The sequence below is a fragment of the Drosophila arizonae genome, chromosome 5, assembly GCF_054131065.1.
Source record: "Drosophila arizonae isolate 15081-1271.41 chromosome 5, UAZ_ARI_1.0, whole genome shotgun sequence".
Classification (NCBI taxonomy): Eukaryota; Metazoa; Arthropoda; class Insecta; order Diptera; family Drosophilidae; genus Drosophila; species Drosophila arizonae.
The window spans coordinates 489413-507874 of NC_142925.1; the positions used below are offsets into that span (position 1 = coordinate 489413).

The 18462-nt window shown below is 40.1% G+C and overlaps 1 protein-coding gene and 2 long non-coding RNA genes across 3 annotated transcripts in view; 2 read left to right on the plus strand and 1 right to left on the minus strand.

The window, feature by feature from the left end:
• The first annotated feature begins 4563 nt into the window (after positions 1 to 4563).
• LOC108615235 (uncharacterized) lies at positions 4564 to 5677 on the plus strand. The gene is made up of 3 exons (XR_016270286.1): positions 4564 to 4817; positions 5260 to 5341; positions 5594 to 5677. It is a non-coding gene; the product is annotated as an uncharacterized LOC108615235 (long non-coding RNA).
• Positions 5678 to 13995: 8318 nt separating this feature from the next.
• Positions 13996 to 18462, plus strand: part of LOC108615665 (uncharacterized) — a 57121-nt gene continuing 52654 nt past the window's right edge. Inside the window, exon 1 of the mRNA XM_018010324.2 lies at positions 13996 to 14470. The gene's annotated coding sequence lies outside the window, so the exon portion shown is untranslated. The remainder of the gene's footprint in view (positions 14471 to 18462) is intronic.
• Positions 14881 to 18310, minus strand: LOC108615676 (uncharacterized). Its single transcript, XR_016270689.1, has 7 exons — positions 18087 to 18310; positions 17882 to 17988; positions 17592 to 17673; positions 16924 to 17378; positions 16704 to 16813; positions 16205 to 16286; positions 14881 to 15109 (listed from the first exon to the last, which is right to left on the minus strand). It is a non-coding gene; the product is annotated as an uncharacterized LOC108615676 (long non-coding RNA).

Consider the following 18462-nt stretch of genomic DNA (forward strand, 5'->3'; position numbering starts at 1 on the left):
ACAAGCCAAGTGAGAAAAGTTGACACATACACTTACGAGATTAAAAAGAAAACAAAACCGGGCCAAAATTGCAAGTAACAGCGTTCTAATCGGGTGTGCCTGGTTGAGAGATACCCTTACTCTCATACTAATCTATGCTGCATGATTTATTTATATATTGTGTACTCTTAAACTCTTTTCTCACGATTGTGTTTATACACTCATAGGACTATATGTTACCATACTCTTATACTGATATATATATGAACTGGAATAGCCTTATATTCATATATGTACATTTTTGTAATCTTCAATCTCACATTATTATTCTCTTATCAATCTCTAATCAATCTGACTTTTTATATTCATATACCAAATGTCATTTTCTCATATAAAACATATCAGAAATCACAAAAATGATATACCCTCAATCAAACATGTTCAAAGACTCCCAGGGCATCCAAATGAGCCGCTGAGTCGGCCAAATTGAAAATGAAGCGCTCCACCTGGCCAAGGATCTCGTATCTGTTAGCCGACAGTTGGCAGCTGCTTTGTGGGAACTTCTGTGGCGCATATTTAATGAGGTGTCGTAAGTTTCTGCCTCAGCAGTTTGACAGCTGTCCTGGGACAACGGCTCTCCACAGACGAATTGCACGCTCTCAGTTAGTTACTTAGTAGTTCTCACAGAGGATACGGAGGGTTATGTGGGGAGGTTTGTTTTATAGAACTTTGATGCTTTGATTTATAGCCGCAAAGTAATTTGGCAAATTGCCGGGCAGCTGTTTCCGCCACAGCCTCTTTATTTGCCCACGCCCATGCCACAGCCACTGCCTCCGCCTTCGCCTTTGCGTTTGCCTGGGCTCCATCAATGTCAATTAATCGCCGTTTATTTAGCCATCAATTGTCATTTGACAATTTGAATCCTTGGCTCAGCTGTTCTTGTCCGAAATTTTAAGCTGTCAATTAACAAATTGTTTTGCTCGCTAAAAAAACAAGCACAAGCCAAGAGTTGAAAATTTCCTAACTTTTCTATTTCAGGTCTTTTTGAACTGTTTAATTACTTAACAGTTTGTAAACCATTTGTCTACACATTCATCTAAACATTGCCCAAGTCATTGACAGACAAACACATCAATCAGATTAATCAAATTGAAAAAAAAAAAAAACAAAACTCTTAAAAGAATATCACGTTTCTGCATAACCTATTTTGTCGGATCTGTCCCAGTCGAAGTGCAAAGGAGTTTCCGGCAAGGATGCAATCTTATAAAAAAATACAATAATTATAAGTACATAAGTTGTTGACTTAGAAAAATGACATAGAAGAAATAGAGAGGAAATACTTCATTGAAATGCTTAGAAAAAATACCTAGAGAAAATACTTACATAGAGGGAATATCTAGCAGAAAGAGTTAGATTAAATACTTATACATATATCAGAGCTTTTATTTATAAATTATTCAGTAGCTTATACAGAAGCTCCAAAATGCTCTGAACACCCTCTTCTTTGTTGTTTCTTTTTGAGAGTCATAAGTCAGAGGTAGCTTAGAAAAATCAGAAGGCTAAGAAAATGTTAGACGAACGCATAATTGCGCAGCGAACTGTATTAAACAGGGTCATATGCACAATTATAAGAATAACAAGAGAAGATAACAACAACAACAAGAACAACAACAAGTGACACAACATCTTGATTCTATTTTGTTTGCCAAGCGGAAGTCTTCGAAGGCAGCTTCCAAATAGAGGTTGCTGTTGTTGAGCTGCCTGCCACGCCCATCACTGCCGTCATGGCTCGGCGGCTGCGTCTCGCTCGAGAAGCACTGGAACGGAAAGCGGTTAGCTTTTATATATATTTCTCATACAGCAAAGAGAGTTTTTTATTTTATTTTTTATTGTAGCTTAGTTAACAAAACATTTTCAATTTGTTTGTTAACAAATTGAACGAATTTATAATTTTCACAAGCAGAACTGTCGCTAATGGAGAGACAAGTGTTAGCAGGGTATATTGGCTTTTGCAGCTGAAGGCGATATAAATATACTAATATATACATACATATATACAGTTTTAATGAATTTCCCAAATGAAGCTTATACAAATTTGTGCAAAAAGCAAAAACCACCCATGCCTTATCAAATACGAATTCCAATTGCCAAGTATAAGTAGAGGAGGGGCTCTTTATTGCTGCTGCTGCTTGTGGCTGGCGTTCCGAATCGTAAAAACTGTCAATTGCATAGCCATTGAACTACTAATTCCGTAATTACAAATCCACAACTCAAGCCTTGGCCTAAGGGGGGCTGGGTGGTGTCCAAGGTGATTCGGGTGGGGGTGTTCTGCATTTGAGTTCTTGGAAAAAATCAATATGCGGCGTCTAGTTTGCCCTTAACCGATTAACGCTGTTCTGTAGCGGCCATGGGGTAGATTAAGCTCACACACAAATACATTTGCGTCAATGCCAAAGTAGAGAGACTTGCACCTGGTCTACATGTTACAGAAAAGCTGACAGTAAGGCGAAGACATTGGCATTTGAGCTCAAGTGCATCTTCCGATTTGCCAACACTCGCTTTATAATTTGCTCAAGTTTCGTTTTAGTCGAACCCTTCCTCGCGTTAACTGCCATACAGATAAGCTGCAAGTCTCAGCCAGTGCTTTTAAAGTTAATTTATGCAAATGCCTCTACACCTCGTTTAAATTCTTGGCTCATAAACAAAAAGCGAGCGAGGCCAAGCCAAGCGAGGCAAGAGCTAAGGCAAAGGCATATCTCGCAGGCACCGCAAACTCTAATTTGCAAAATGTGCTCAGCCACACAGTAAGAAAGACCGAGAGAGAAAGAGAGAGAGAGAGAGAGAGAGAGAGAGAGAGAGAGAGAGAGAGAGAGAGCGAGAGAGAGAGAGAGAGAGGGAGGAGAAGTGTATCAGGTCAAAATGGAGATACCACATCAAAAGCATTTCACATTCGCTCGCATAAATCTGATTTAATTAATTTAACCTGTCAACCCAATTGGACTCGAGTTTTGCAAAACGAATTTGCAAAATATTTTAAAAGTGTCGCTTGTAATTTGAGCTATGGCTTACGTTTTTTTTTCCTTTAACCTCGTTTACACCTGACATGCCAGACCAAATTGATTTTTCCTCTCTCTTCCTCTCTCTCTATCTATATTTTTCACACTCTACTCTATCTACCCTCCCTTTACTCTTTCTCTATGCAAGTGTCTCTTGCTCTGCGATTGTTTTGAAATTGATATTGAAAGCTGTCAATTTGCATTTGACATCCAGTTTTCCAGCTCTGCAAGTTTTGTGATTTTATTTTTGCAAAAGCTGCAATTTTCCCGCCATTTCGGTTTTGCGCTTGCCCACTCTACAACCACGCCCACGCCATTTATTTCGCATACCTCGGTCATGAGAATTTGTGGGTATATCGAATGCAGATTACAAGAGAAATGTTCTTTTTTCTCAATCTGTGTTGAATCGGATTGTCGCTCACGCATGATCGATAGCAATATTGAAATCAATAACTAAGATATAGATTATATATGAAAAGTAGCTGTGGATCGTCGGCATATCATTAGTTAATAATATCATGCAGCATCATGCAGAACTTTTTTTTCAAGAGCTTCAAGCGCTTTTCAAACTTGATATACATATAAAAGGTAAATCGGTACAGGGTATTCATTGCGTCGTCTAATCTCGATAGCTTTATCAACACTTTGTGCGATTCTTCAGTTGACTTGGTATTGGCATTTGGCATTGGTTCGGGTGCGAGTGCATGAAAATCTGCAACAGCTCTGACTTTGATGTGTCTGACATTGCTTTCATTTTTCGCTTTTGAAATTTTATTGTTTCGCTTTTCGCTTTTCGCTGCTTGTATGTATCGATACAAAGCGCTCAATCGGGAGCAGAAACAACGAATGGAGGGACATCACAATTTTAGTTGCTAATGTCCACGTCAACGACTTTGTCAGCTATGAACTATATTCGTACGAAAAGAAAGAATTGTGTCAACTAGAGGTGGCGAGCTATCGATGGCATTATCGTTTACTATCGATGGCGCCCACTATCGATAGGCAGGCAGCATAAAATGAGCGAAAATAAAACAGTTTAGAAAGGAAGCCAACCTGGAGGGCATGGAGCGTGTCGATTCGGATAAAGATGTGTAGTATGAGACACATTACAACTTTTGACTAATGCAAAAGATGTGTTGGAGCCACAACTATACGTGAAACACAGCCGCTAGCTCAGATTCCCATGCCAATGAGCATGCATGAGTATGTGTGTGTCACTTGGAACACAATCGAACTCATTCGCTTAAGGATATTTTCAAGTTGATAACAGTGGAAACTGGAAGCGTGAGTGGGTGTGAGAAGAGAGTGAGAGAGTGAGAGAGAGAGCGAGGGAGCGAGAGAGGAAGCACGATTTCGTAAGAGATTAATACATTTAGCTGCATGTGTGATCGCGTCGACCTATAAGAGGTAATTCCTGCGTCAGCTGCGTAGTTAGCAGAGCACGTTTGTGTGTGAGTGTGTGTGCTGCTTATTACGCATGAGTAGGGAAAGCACCTTTGCAAAACTCAGAGCACTCCATAAAGTTCCAATCAAATCAACCGACCAAAGCAAGCGATGCTATATGTAAACTTACTCATATTTAAACAACCATTGATAGTTTTATATTGCTATTTTCGTTTATTTTGTTAGTTACTGGATTTCTTTTTAGTATCAGCCCATTTTGATAAATTTGAAGCATGGGTTCCCCCCAGTGTGATCTGGCGGGTAAAGTGCGCTTCTTTTGCATCTGGACAATGGTTACTGCAGTAGTATTTGGTCTCCTTTGTGGTCTCATCTTGAGCAGTATGTATAAATAATGATATATAACTAACTGTAAATATTAACGGAAACGTTACAGTATACACCTCAAAAGTTTTTGTGAGTTTAATGAGCATATTCTATGCAAAAGAATTAAGGCATGTTTTTGTGGCAACCCTTGTCTTACTCGTACTTAACTGTGTTCACTTACTCGCTGGTGTAGTAATGTTCGTTGGATTTGCTCAAGTAAGCGATGCCTCAAACAGTATTGTTATCAATCCATGTGCTCTCCATACCCTGAACCCATCCAAAATTTAAAGTGGAGACTTGTAAAAAGTGTGTGCGTGTATGTATGTATGTGTTGTTTGTCAGCTATTAAAGGCTCTTCGCAGGGTTCACGGTATTTCCTAGTCGAGCAGTTTCGACTAGAGCACTACTAATACTACTAATTTATTTTGATACTGATCATTTTTGTGTGTCTTTTTAGGATATATCCTGGTTATTTCTGGCTGGGCTTGTACTTAGCTCAATTTGTCCATACTTTGAGTTTTTTCTCTTGATTCCCACAGGTAAGACGCACATCTTAAGTTGTTTTATCCGTCCGTATACCTGTATATATATATGTCGGGTCTTCAGTAATATTTTCCCAATTCGCTATTTCGCCATGTATATATGTATATATAGAGAAGCGGAGAAGCTTTCCCATGCATAGACTTACACATTATATATTTAGACAATCGAATAATACAGACGTTTGAATATAGTTTTACTTTATTCTTTACAATTAAATTATTAATTCATTTTCTTATCTTTATCTTTAGCTATTCAGATTGCGTATACTTTTTACTCGTGTCTATATTATAAGCAAATGAGACGAGAAAATAAATAAATTAAATTCTAACGTACATCGATGACTTACGTTGTGATAGATCTCGATGGGACCATTTTAATAAGCAAGTTTCGGAATAAACAAGAAAAGTTTTTTTTTTTTTTTAAATTGTATGCATCGTGATTTGACTTTGGTGATTACCCAAAATGTGAAAACTTGATTAAAATTGTGTTTTAGTATTATAATTGTATACGCTTCATACAAAATTGTATTTTAGTATTATAATTGTATACGCTTCATAGGTTAGCAGCGAAGGTGTGTCTCTGTATGTGGGCGTGCGTGTGAGCATGTAAATATTTCATATTTAAATCGAAAAACGTAATTATATTTGGGCCTGATCCTGGCTTCGCGTCGTCGACTGTGCTCCGATTCTGGTTTCCTGCCAGTCAGCCTGCCAATTTACTTCGTTTGCATACATTTTTGCGGCCAAGGAGGGGTAGCGGCAAGTGGGATAGGGTCTGGGTGTCTGCCAGCTAACCACTTTGTAGGTCCTGCGGCTTTTTCTGCTAACCATGAGGCAAATCTATCTCTGTTAAGTTGACTGTTTGTTTTTATGCCTCGAAATGCTTTGAAAATAGACCAACAAAAACAAGGTCAGGAAGCTCGACCTCGTGGCCAAAGCTCTACCAGCTCCATTTTTCGACTTGCCAATCGTGGGAAGTCTTGGGTTCCTCACAAGAATCTCTCTCTCTCCCTCTGTTAGACATGTAATTTTAGGTCTTGTGGTTGGGCATACTTAGGTGGTAATTTCTTTGGTGTCGTTTCGAAGAATGATTCGAGTATCGGTGCTTGAAAGGGTGCAGGGTATCTGGCAGCCGAGCAGTCTCGGCCAGTGCACTCTCACTTACAAATAAGCATAATTGCTAACTAAGTTGTAAGATATCCAATTCAAAGAGCCGATTGACTTCAGAGCTGCCACAAGTCTCCTCAGAGGGCCATAAATCATCATTTATATAATTAACATGGGACGAAACACGCAACAGTTCCTCTGCAGGCGTGTGTGTTTGTGTGTGGTCACAGACGACAAGGTAGTGCGGGTCCGTTGTCCGTGCCCAAAATATTTTGCAGGCGAAAGACATCAAACGTTGTTTTGCGAACACATTGTTGCATATTTATGGGCGCAGCGCGAGAAAACCTTTTGCAGTCCAAGGTACAGCTAAATAGTTAACAGCTCAGGCTGCTAGTGAGCTTTGTACAGCCAAATTGAAGACCTGCAGAGGACAACCCAATTGAGTGTGCGGTAAAGTAGCATAGAACAAACACAAGAACTACAGTGACAGACAAATGTAAGGGAACTGTGAGCATGAAGATCGATTGGAGATGTGAGATTGGTGAATAGACATGGTACATTGAAAATGGAAGATGTTAGGAGATAGGAGACAGAAGATGGAAGATTGATTTTCAATTGGATGGCTTAAGATGGATGTGAAAGAACAAATATGAATGAGAGGCCGTCTTAATAGTCTGGAGGGGAGATGTTTGCTTGCGAGTTGGCTTAGGTATGTCAACAACATAGATGGTGGATTGCGGATCGGGGCCTTTGTCTGACAGCAACTGTTTGATTATTGATCAATTATCTATATATTTAAAATTATGAAAAGAATCTGATCTGAAATTATTACTCTAATGAATACCACGTTTGCCTGGAGACTTGTTGTACCTAGTGTCTTACATAATTCCCATAGATGAGTGCAGTCAGTCGCTTTTGATTTCTTTAACTACTTGTCATATGTCTTCAGTTGAGTACATACTTTTTGCAGCTGCTGTATATATGCTCGGTAGCCCGTATGCTAAACTAATAAAAAGTCCAGCTCACCAGGTTAGGTGCTGCAGCAGCAGGTCGTGTCGACGTGTGCTGTTTCCCCATGTCTGGCTGCCGTATGTGTGTGTGTGTGTGCGTGTGTGATGGACTACGGCTCGAGGACTGCAGTCTCCAGTTAGCCAGTGCTTCTGCATGTTTTATAGCTCTGACCTTAATCCCATCGTGACCAGAGTCCTTTTCCTCTATATGTATCTGTGTACGTGAGTATGTGTGTGCGTGTGTGTTTGAGTGTGTGACGCGTGAAGGTGTTTTTGTCTTTGGGGCTAATGTATGGATGGCGTTGAGCTTAAAGGTGAGCGCACGCAGGCCAAAAGGTTGAAATAATACGTGTTCAAATAGAACATGGAAGTAAAGAATGTGAACAATCGATAACTGCAGTTATCGGTTGATTCCAATGCAACCAACAGTGGAAATCAGTTAAAATGAATGATCAGGGTATATTCGAGTCAGGCATATGCCCTAAAGTACATTTGTTTGCGAGTTCCCAATTAGACTTTGACTTGCATTCAAATATATATTTTGTTAGCCGTCGATGCGAATCGAATCTCCAGTTGAAATTGTGGTCGTAAGTTAAGCTGTTGCCTTGGGGCCTTTGGGGCCTTTGTGCATGTGGGCCCAAACATATGTTCTCAGAATTTATTGTTATTGAATGGCCAGTGAGTAGAGTAAAGGAGACACCTGCCCAAAGACAGAGAGGGAAAGCAGTAGAGCGGGACGCATACATAGTGTAAGAGCACAGTGGAAAGTCCAGGCAGGAGGCAAACATGCTAAATTATGTATATTTTAATCTTGAGCTTATCGCACTCATTAACACCTAGGCCAAGAAACCAGGCAAGGCTCGGGGGCGAACAGTGGCTATAGAAATTTCAACCGGAGCACAGCTATTCGCCAGTGTAAACAGCTTTTGATTAGCTGCCTTTTTATCCGCATTTACATCCGGATTCTGGTCGAGTGTGCATAAACTAATAAAGCTTATCTCGCTTGCTTAGCCACACAGAGGCATGTTTGACAGGCGGATCGGCAGCACTCACTGTGTCAAGGTGAGCCCTCAATGGCCAAGTAAGAGCCAATAAACGAGAGTCAATGAAATCCATTTGGGGCAACTGCGACTCTTCAACAATATTGCCAATTACAAATTTGTCGGCTTCAATTGAAAGCCTTACAATTGCAGTTCAGGCATTAAATGAAATTCAAATGGAATCCAATTCAGGTGCGACTCAGAGAGGGATAGCGAATGAGAGAGCGAGAGTGAGAGACAGAGAGGGAGAAGGAGAAGGGAGTGAGAGAATCGCTTGTGCTGCTTCGACAAAATTTTAATTAAAATCCTTTTGCTGCAGTCCGTGCTTAATTAATTGTACTTTAGCTTTGCGCAGCGAGCTGCGTTTAATTCTGCCTGTTGGAAACTGCAAATGGATCGTAAAATGCATGCCAGCACGTCAGGTTATTACACTCAGCGAAAATAGTGCTGGAATATTATTGCTTATTGCCGAGAGATTGAAAAGTGAAATTTCATATTGAACTCAAAACGGAATATCTATTTATCTTGCTCCAGTGTCTTTCTCTCTCTCACTCTCTTGTTTCTCTATCTCTGGTCTCTGTCTTACTCTGTTTCTCTATCGCTATCTCTTCTTTATACTCGCCCCCAGTTGCTCACAGTGCAACTTTCGTTTTATTAAAGCTGCAACATTTTAACTCGTTTTCAGCTCTAGCTTCAGCTTCGGTCACTTTGAGCATTGCACAACACTTAATCAGGGGAGCGTTTTTCCGATTTCATAGTGGTTTGCACCCATGTGCATCTACTTCCTATAGCTGATAGTTTTCCACATAATCCAATTGCCATCACTTCTCTCAGTTTAGTTTTCCCATTTGCCGCTTTGCGAATGCTGCATAGATCATGTCAAGTGATTTTCCAGTCGCAATGCTAGGGAAATGACTAAGCGCTGCACTTGCTTCGCAGATTGCCAGCAAGCGTTCACTTACGCCCACTCCGACACGCCTTCCCCTCCTCCCACACACACACACACATACACACATGCACGCACAGCAGCGCGCAGGCGGAAAACAAGTGTAAATCAAATAAAACCTAATAAAAAAATAAGAAAAAATGCGGTCGCAGCTTGGTCCTGACGCAGCCAACAGCAGCACGCATAGCCACACACACACACATACATACTTACTCACACACAAACATACGCTTGCCATACACCCCAGCAGAACCCACACGCACTTACGGCGCACAATGCCCCAGACATTTAAAGAAAAACCCGAGAAAATACACAAACAAAAAATACTTGTACATTTGGATATGCTCGACTAGCTGATGCCCTGTACTCAGGCATTGAAGAATGTGACCATGCAGTTATATTCCGCCGCATGACAAGGTATAAGTCTCTAGCGACTCAATTTGGACTTGTAGTAGATATTTGTAGTCTGTAGTCCTCGTTAAATTTAGTTCTCTCAGCTCTCCCATAAACGAGGCCTCTATATACCCAACTCTTCCAGTTTCAATGGGTATTAAAAGGGAAAACGAAACCGAAATGGCAAACGAATAGGAAGTCAGCAATTTTATGTTTTATTGCAATTCTTGGCTTTCATTTTCGCTTCTATTGCCGCACAGCCCACACCTCTGCTCACCTCCATTTTACGGGTTGCCTTCGCGGTGCAGGCAGCCCACCTGCCCAGCCCCATCCCCATTCTTATACATATATATAGTGGGTGTTCTGGGAGCTGTGTGTGGTTGCGTAGCTGTGGATACGGATACAGTCATTTACGTGGCTACGCTACGACGACGACTACGGCTATGACTACGGCTGAGTCGACGGGGCAACATGGCAACAATGGTGGCGTCTCCATCAAAGGCAAAACCTTGGCCTGCAGCTGGAGCTTCAGTCGCTGTTCAGCGCTTAAAACCCAGCTCGAAATCGCGTGCTACCGGCGCATATTAGGGGTAGCATTCCGCCCCATCTGACAACCGCCTCTTTCCCTGCCACCTGCCACGACCCTTTGCCCATTCCGCATATGTCATAAATGCTGCCGGGTTCCTGTTTGTATACCCTGTAAGCCATTGCATTTGGACAAAGAGGGATACATATACAGATACAGATACAGATACAGATACAGATACAGATACAGATACAGATACAGATACAGATACAGATACAGATACAGATACAGATACAGATACAGATACAGATACAGATACAGATACAGATACAGATACAGATACAGATACAGATACAGATACAGATACAGTACAGATACAGATACAGATACAGATACAGATACAGATACAGATACAGATACAGATACAGATACAGATACAGATACAGATACAGATACAGATACAGATACAGATACAGATACAGATACAGATACAGATACAGATACAGATACAGATACAGATACAGATACAGATACAGATACAGATACAGATACAGATACAGATACAGATACAGATACAGATACAGATACAGATACAGATACAGATACAGATACAGATACAGATACAGATACAGATACAGATACAGATACAGATACAGATACAGATACAGATACAGATACAGATACAGATACAGATACAGATACAGATACAGATACAGATACAGATACAGATACAGATACAGATACAGATACAGATACAGATACAGATACAGATACAGATACAGATACAGATACAGATACAGATACAGATACAGATACAGATACAGATACAGATACAGATACAGATACAGATACAGATACAGATACAGATATAGACACAGACACAGATACAGGGGGTGTTTTAGTTGGGCAACCCCAGCTAGACCAACCTTGCTTCCTTTTTTAGGGCTTTCGCCGCTATGACAAGGCCAGGGCTGTAAGGACCCAAATGGAAAATGGGGTTTCTGTGGCAAGCAAGTGCGCGCAATTGTATGGACTCTATAGATAGGCCAAACTGTAGGCGTGAGATTGTGTATCTAAACGTGCCTAGGCCTCTGCATGCACTCACACAGATACACATATGTATCATATATACATATGTATCATATATACATATATTAAATTGACATTATATCGAATGTGTGTTGTGTGCATTCCAATTTCCAATTTCGACCAAGGCTTTTGGGCCGCAAATTGTTTTTGCGGCTGGCATATAAATCACGTAAATATTGCTGTACATGCATTATGTATCTTATTTCATTATTTACAGACCCCGTTACAGGTCATCAAGCGCTTGCCTCAAATGGTGAAATGGGGCTCTAATCAAATGAACCCTTTAAACGCCGTGTTTTATGTCTTACATCAAATCGATTTCAATCAGTTAACTAATTGGAATTTACTCGCATTTGCTATGGCCCATTTGGGGGCGCGCAGAAGGAGGAAATGCAAGATGGCAGAACTTGCGAATGTCCTGCAAAATATGAGATTCTGTTTGTCAGTCAGCAATATAATATAATACTCATACATAAGTATATCCTAAGCTTACGCATACTGAGCTGAGCCTCAGCGTTTGCTTTTACTTTTGCATATACTCTTTTTACTCAAATACAGGGTATATACATATATAGGGGAATCTGCAAGCCAAAAATTGCGCACGACAAGCCCATAAAACTTGTACATAAGTACATCTGCTGGCCGGGCATTATAATGCGTTGGACATTAGACATAAACGCTGTTTCATGGACTATCAGCTTGACGTGGCCTGGCCAGGCCCCCTCTGGCCCATCTGCCCTCTCTGCCCACTCTGCCCGCTCTGCCCCCTCGGAGACGGCAGCAGTGACCCTCGGCGACTGACTGTCTAATTGCCAACTTTCACACAACGAATGGCGTGTGCCTTCTCAAACCAAAAGCCCAATTCAAAGCCAAAACCAAAGCCAAAGCCAGAGTCGAAGTTGCAGCCAAACTCAAAACTGGGAACGGGCAACTTGAGGCGAACTGCCAGGCAATAAATCATTGCGATGGCTGCCAAGTTGCAACATCATTGAACATTAAAATAATTGCAAATGCGAAAGTTGTTGTTGTTGTTGTTGTTGCTGCTGCTGTTGTCGTTGCCGTTGTTGTTGCTATAGTTGCTATAGCTCTGCCTGTACGGTCAGCACATGCCCCAGAGAGCCGCACTTCATGTTCATTAATGATAATTAAAAAAGTTTTGCCAATAAAAATTTGCTATGCCCACTGCTCATGTATGTGTGTGTGTGAGTGTATAGCCTATGTCTGTATGTGTGTGTGCATGTTAGGTAATGTACTAGGTGTTGAGTAAGTTGAGCGCGTTTTAAATGCGAACAATTTTCCACAACTTTTATCAACAAAAGCAAATTTTCATAATTTAGCTTCAACAGTAATTGAGAGATAAGAAATGTTTTCAGCATAGTTCTGAAAATGGGCTGTATAAGCATTAGACTTGAGCAAAATTCATTAACTCTCTGATTAAGTTAAATGAGTTTTCCTATAGACTCCAAAATATTCTATATCGAATTTGTTATTAGACCTTCATGTGAGGATCTTATACTTATAATAAATATTATGTGTTCCGTAAGTCTCTTGTAAGAAAGCTCAACAGTCTCAATTTGCAGTGGAAGATTGATTTGTTATTCTATTTGAGCTGAGAAAAAAATAAACTAGTTAAAAAGTCACAGGTTCTAAAAAAATAAAATATATCTTCTTCTGTAGATCTAATTGATATATATATTTAAATATTAAGAGATATTAACTATGAATTAGTTCATATAACTCAATTCCATAGTTTTTACCGAAAGAATTAACTGAATTAGCTGCCTAGCAGCTGGCGAACCAGTTCAAAAGTCACCCAAGCTCAAAGAAAAAAGCAAGAAAGAGGAGCGAACTAAACAATATGCAAAAGTCAAAATTCAATTGGCAGCAAATTAGTGCGAATATTCATGACAAGCATAGCCCTAAGAACTCTATAAATATGTATGAGGCATTGCATGCTGCAAGGAGCAGCTCCCCTGTGTGGCTGTGTGTGTGTGTGTCTCTGTGTGTATGTATGTGTGCCTGTGTTTGGTATCTGTTTAATATTCTGCACGTATTTTTAACAAGCTTGTTGCTCAAATTTTGCAGCAAAACTGCAGCCAGGCAGGCAGAGCCGACATGGACAGGACTGGGGGCTCGTGTGTGGCATGTGGCAAGTGCTATTAATGTAGACTTTTATTTGGGAAAAGTATTGCCTACGTACGTCTAGTATCGATTGCAAGTCATATTTCAAGCATTTAGTAGAGCCCGCTCGAAAGTAGGCAAAACATAAATTGATGATGGGGCACAAGCAGCACACTTGCCACATGCTGCCGCTGCCTCTGCTGCTGCTGCTGCCTGTGCAAAATGTAAACAAACATTTGGCTTGCCGCGACTGGAAGGCTGCTGGCGCCACTCGTGTGGCGCGTGGCGTGTGCTGTGTGCTGTGTGCTGTGTGGCACGTGCAACGCACTGCGCCGACTCACCAAAAGTTTGTTGGAATTTGCCTTATTCGGCTTTCCACTGAAGTCAAGTTCGTTTGGCAAAAGGCGCTTTGTTTGGCAGCCAGTCAGTTCGTTACGCGTTGCATGCAGCAGCAGCCGCAGCCGCAAGCCAAACGGAGACGCGCGTGCCGCAAGTCGCTCGATCGGAAGGAAATCTCATTTCAGTGCCGACTTACGACAAAATGCAAAAAGTTATGCATACGCCGCGTTAGCCCCGAAGCCAACTGTTGTGCGTGCGTGTGCCTGCCGCGGGTGTAAGCACGCTTGCCACCTGCCACACTTGATGCCCTTGACATTGGCAACGTGCTAGTGCTCGATCTTCACCAGAACACAAATATTCCAAAACTAGAGTAAATTGACGCAGAACGTTTGCTGCCAGCCCTCGGCACAATTAAGTGAAGCTGTTGCACGTTGCAAGCAGCTACGGCGCTGCACTCGGTGAAGGAACATAAGCAAATCAAAACACATAAAATATAAACAAGAACTTTCGCTCAGTCGACTTAAAGTTAAAGTCCCCTTTGGACTGCATTTTGAGGTAAGCTCAGAGGCAGCCCAGGTGGCACAATGGCCAGGTGGCAAGCTGGCAAGCTGGCAAAGTAGCTGACTAGCTCTTAATGCTGCGACTACCTTTTGCAGTTTGCCAGTTGCCAGTTGGCAGCTTGTTTATAGTTGGTTAATTGAAGTCGAGAGTTCTCCTGGTTCTTCTTCTTCTTCTTCATTTTTGTGGCCCAAAATGCCGGCTGGCAAAAAGTTTAATTGAATGCTGCGTGTTTAGAGTTTAGCTTCTGTTTTTTCCCATCGCTTGCGCTATAACCTACATTTATTTTAAGTGTTTACACTTACAGCATCGACAGCAACTCCGAATCAACGCGTTCAAGCCTACGGAAAATCAGACGGACAAAGTCTGTTCGATCTGCTCTTCTTTTATATATTACAACTGATCACTAAAATCCAACATTTATTTATGTTCCTTACATCACTTATACTAAACAATTTTATTATTATATTTTATGAATACGTTTCTGGTTAATTCCGTTTAATTATAACTATTAAATCCCATCGGGGTCCATTGCGACGGAAGGGATGGCAGTCACGTTAAATTTTCATTTAGCGCCTTATTATTTCATTGTCTTATAATATTGGCACGAATAAATTGTAAAAATGATGTGGATAACTAAAGATAAGGGAAGGAAGTGAAGGAAGAAAAAGAAAACAATATAATATAACAAGTAAGAAAGCTCTAGTCGAGACTGCTCGACTACGAGATCCCCTGAACCCTTGCAAGGGTTCCAAGGCCTTGGAGCAATAGATATTTCAATAATTTTTCGCGTCTTTCAGCTTACACAAGAAACACGCACACACACACACACAGGCATACATACACACACACGCATACAGACACACACACACACACACACGCATACATACACAAACGCATACACACACACATACACATACACACACACATACACAAACACATACACACACAAGCACCCACGCATAAACACGCATGGGCTGCAGTGTGCGCTTACTATGAGAACTTAATTGTTTAATAACTTTTTTTATGGACGTACGATCTTCATGAAACTTATAACATGGATATGCATGTAATTGCCAAAGCACAAGTCTCTAGTATTTGAAATACGCTTTTTACAAAAGTGAGGGTGAGGGGGTGAATTTAAGGGTGGTGGGTAAATTTTAACAAAAACCGAAATTGTATAAATTGCATATAAGCATACATTAAAAATATAACTGGTTTTCGATAAGGTTTTTTATCGATAAAAAAGATCGGGATGAGTTATCGAATTTTAATGATAAAATTGATATGCGCGCTGTAATTACGGACATTTAAAAAAAAATTTGAAGTCTCTAGCTCTTATATCTTCTGAAATCGACGCGTTCATACATACGGACAGACGGACAGACGGACAGACAGACGGACAGACGGACAGGGCCAAATCAACTCAGCTCGTCACCCTGATCAAGAATATATATACTTTGTGGGGTCTGCCACGCCTCCTTCTCCCTGTTACATACATTTCAACAAAACCATTATACCCTGATTTCCCATTGAAAATGGGTTCAGGGTATAAAAACCTATGCGTGGAAAAGTTTAGCTTGCAAATTAAGCTTTGATGTATGAAACAAAAACTGGATATACCCCATAGCAAACTTGTCCAGAAGGATTAAAACTGATGACATAAACGAACATACGGACGGATAACAAGCCAGACATAACAACACTGCAGTCACAGAGCGTTTGACTTACCAATGGGAACCACGAATCCAAATGCAGCGTATGGATAAAATGAACTTAGTACAAGGCCAGTCATAAACATCCAGGCTATATTCTAAAAAAAGAGGAAGAGAATTAATCGAGGTTGCTCGATTAGGAAATACCGTAAAGCATGCTAAATCTATGTTTTAAATACATATTAGGGACTACGCTATCGGAATTTACTTGTTGAATAATATTTCTTGTAGACAGACTTTCTTAATCAAACTTTCGGAATGCAACAATAATTGGCATGTGAATATATTTACCAAAACATAAGGTATAAAAAAGCATCGTCTTTCTATCCATAAAAAAACTCGTGGAAGCGAATAGTATATAAGAGTATACATTTAAAGCTTGCTTTAGTGGGTTAATACGCTATGGGCATGAACAGTCTGCTCGTTGCCCAGACTAAGCATATAAATACTGCCACGCTTCCACGGGCATAAAATGCATAAGGATTGTTAATTATACTGTTTGGGATGTATCTTACTTTAAGAAATGCAGCGAGCATAAGAAACCCACCCACCACCTCAATAGCGGCGAGTACAACGAATAAAACGCACGCCCACAAGATTTCAGAGTCCTTCTCTTGCTTAGCATCTGTGGATAAGATAATTAATACTTCTATGATTTATATCCAAGATTGGATATACATATATAAATTTATTTTCTAGCAATATCGTATGTCGTCTAAGCCAGTATATACGTACATGGTATGGTCAAACCAAGTACTATTGCCGCTGCAAATCCAGTTACTATTATCCAAATGCAAAAGAATTGTATTTTACACTCAAGAGTACACTCGCATCCCATTTTTGTAAATGTGCAACAAATGAGAGATGACGCCAACAATTTCAAAATAACACATATAACGTATATTGAAAATATAAACACAGCTCACTTTGGACGAATTTTTTTAAAATATTCTACTGGCACTGAATCATTTCATAAATCGTGTCATCACTAAAATCCAACATTTATTTACGCTCTATACATCAATCAATTATGGTAAATTTGTCTTGTTCAATTCGAAACATATTAAAATGGTCCCATCGAGATCCATTGTGACGGAAGGGATCTCTGCCAGATAAAATTTGTAGTTAGCGCTCTGATAGCATTTTGAAAAAATATTGGCACGCATAAACGGTAAAAACGATGTGCATAACTAAAGATAAGGGGGTGAAATGAAGGAAAAATTAAGAAAACATTAATAGGTGATTATTAAAGAATAAAGTAGACTATACAGATCAGTCTGGATTATTAGATGAACTATATAGTATAACGCTATACGTCAAACCCAAACGGGATAAATTAAATTTTGATGTCTGAAATAAAAACTGAATGCACTGGATACTAATGTATAAAACATCATACTTACCCAGCGGAACCAGGAAAATAAAGGCACAGTATGGATAAAAAGAACTAAATACAAGCCCGACCATAAATAACCAGGCTATTTTCTGAAAATATTAAGATTATTAAGAGTCAGAGTGCTCTGGTCGAGATCGGGTCTTCAATACATGTATCTATCTAGTATGTATGAGTATATATTTACAATTTCAAGTATAAAGCTTTTTCGGCTCACGATATCGTTGCATTAAAAAGCACGGACGGACAAACATGGACATGAATGGAATTGTTCATATTACTGTTTGGGATAAATCTTACTTTATAGAAAGCAATGGTCATACAACTCCCGGCCACCATCTCAATAACGGCGAGTACCACGAGGGTAACGAAAAACCCCAAATGTTCTGGTCTGTTTTTCATAACAACTGTGGATAAGAGAATTGTTATTATTTTAGATAACATATTATATAATATGTTTTTTTATTTCATTTTCCTTTCGAGTTAGAATTAGTCACATACGTACTTGGGATGAGTGAGCCAATGGAAATTGCGGCGAAAAATCCAGTAACTATTATCCAAATGCAAAAGAACAGAACTTTAGTCTCGAGAGTGCATTCGCAGGATTTCCCCTTGCCGCCCATGCTTAGGATTTTTGAAGATAGTACTTACAATATTAGAGTGAATGATTCTAGAAAATGAAAATGAAACAACTAACTTTACATTTAACATATTTGCTTAGCTCACTTTGGTCGATTTCGATTCACGATGAGGCATTCTTCTGCTTGTTACATGCTTATTCAGAGAGAATAATATACCCTGATTTCGCATTTACAATGGGTTCAGGGTATAGAGAGAACAAACTCTGAAAGAAAGCGAAAACACGCGAGACAAACGCATGT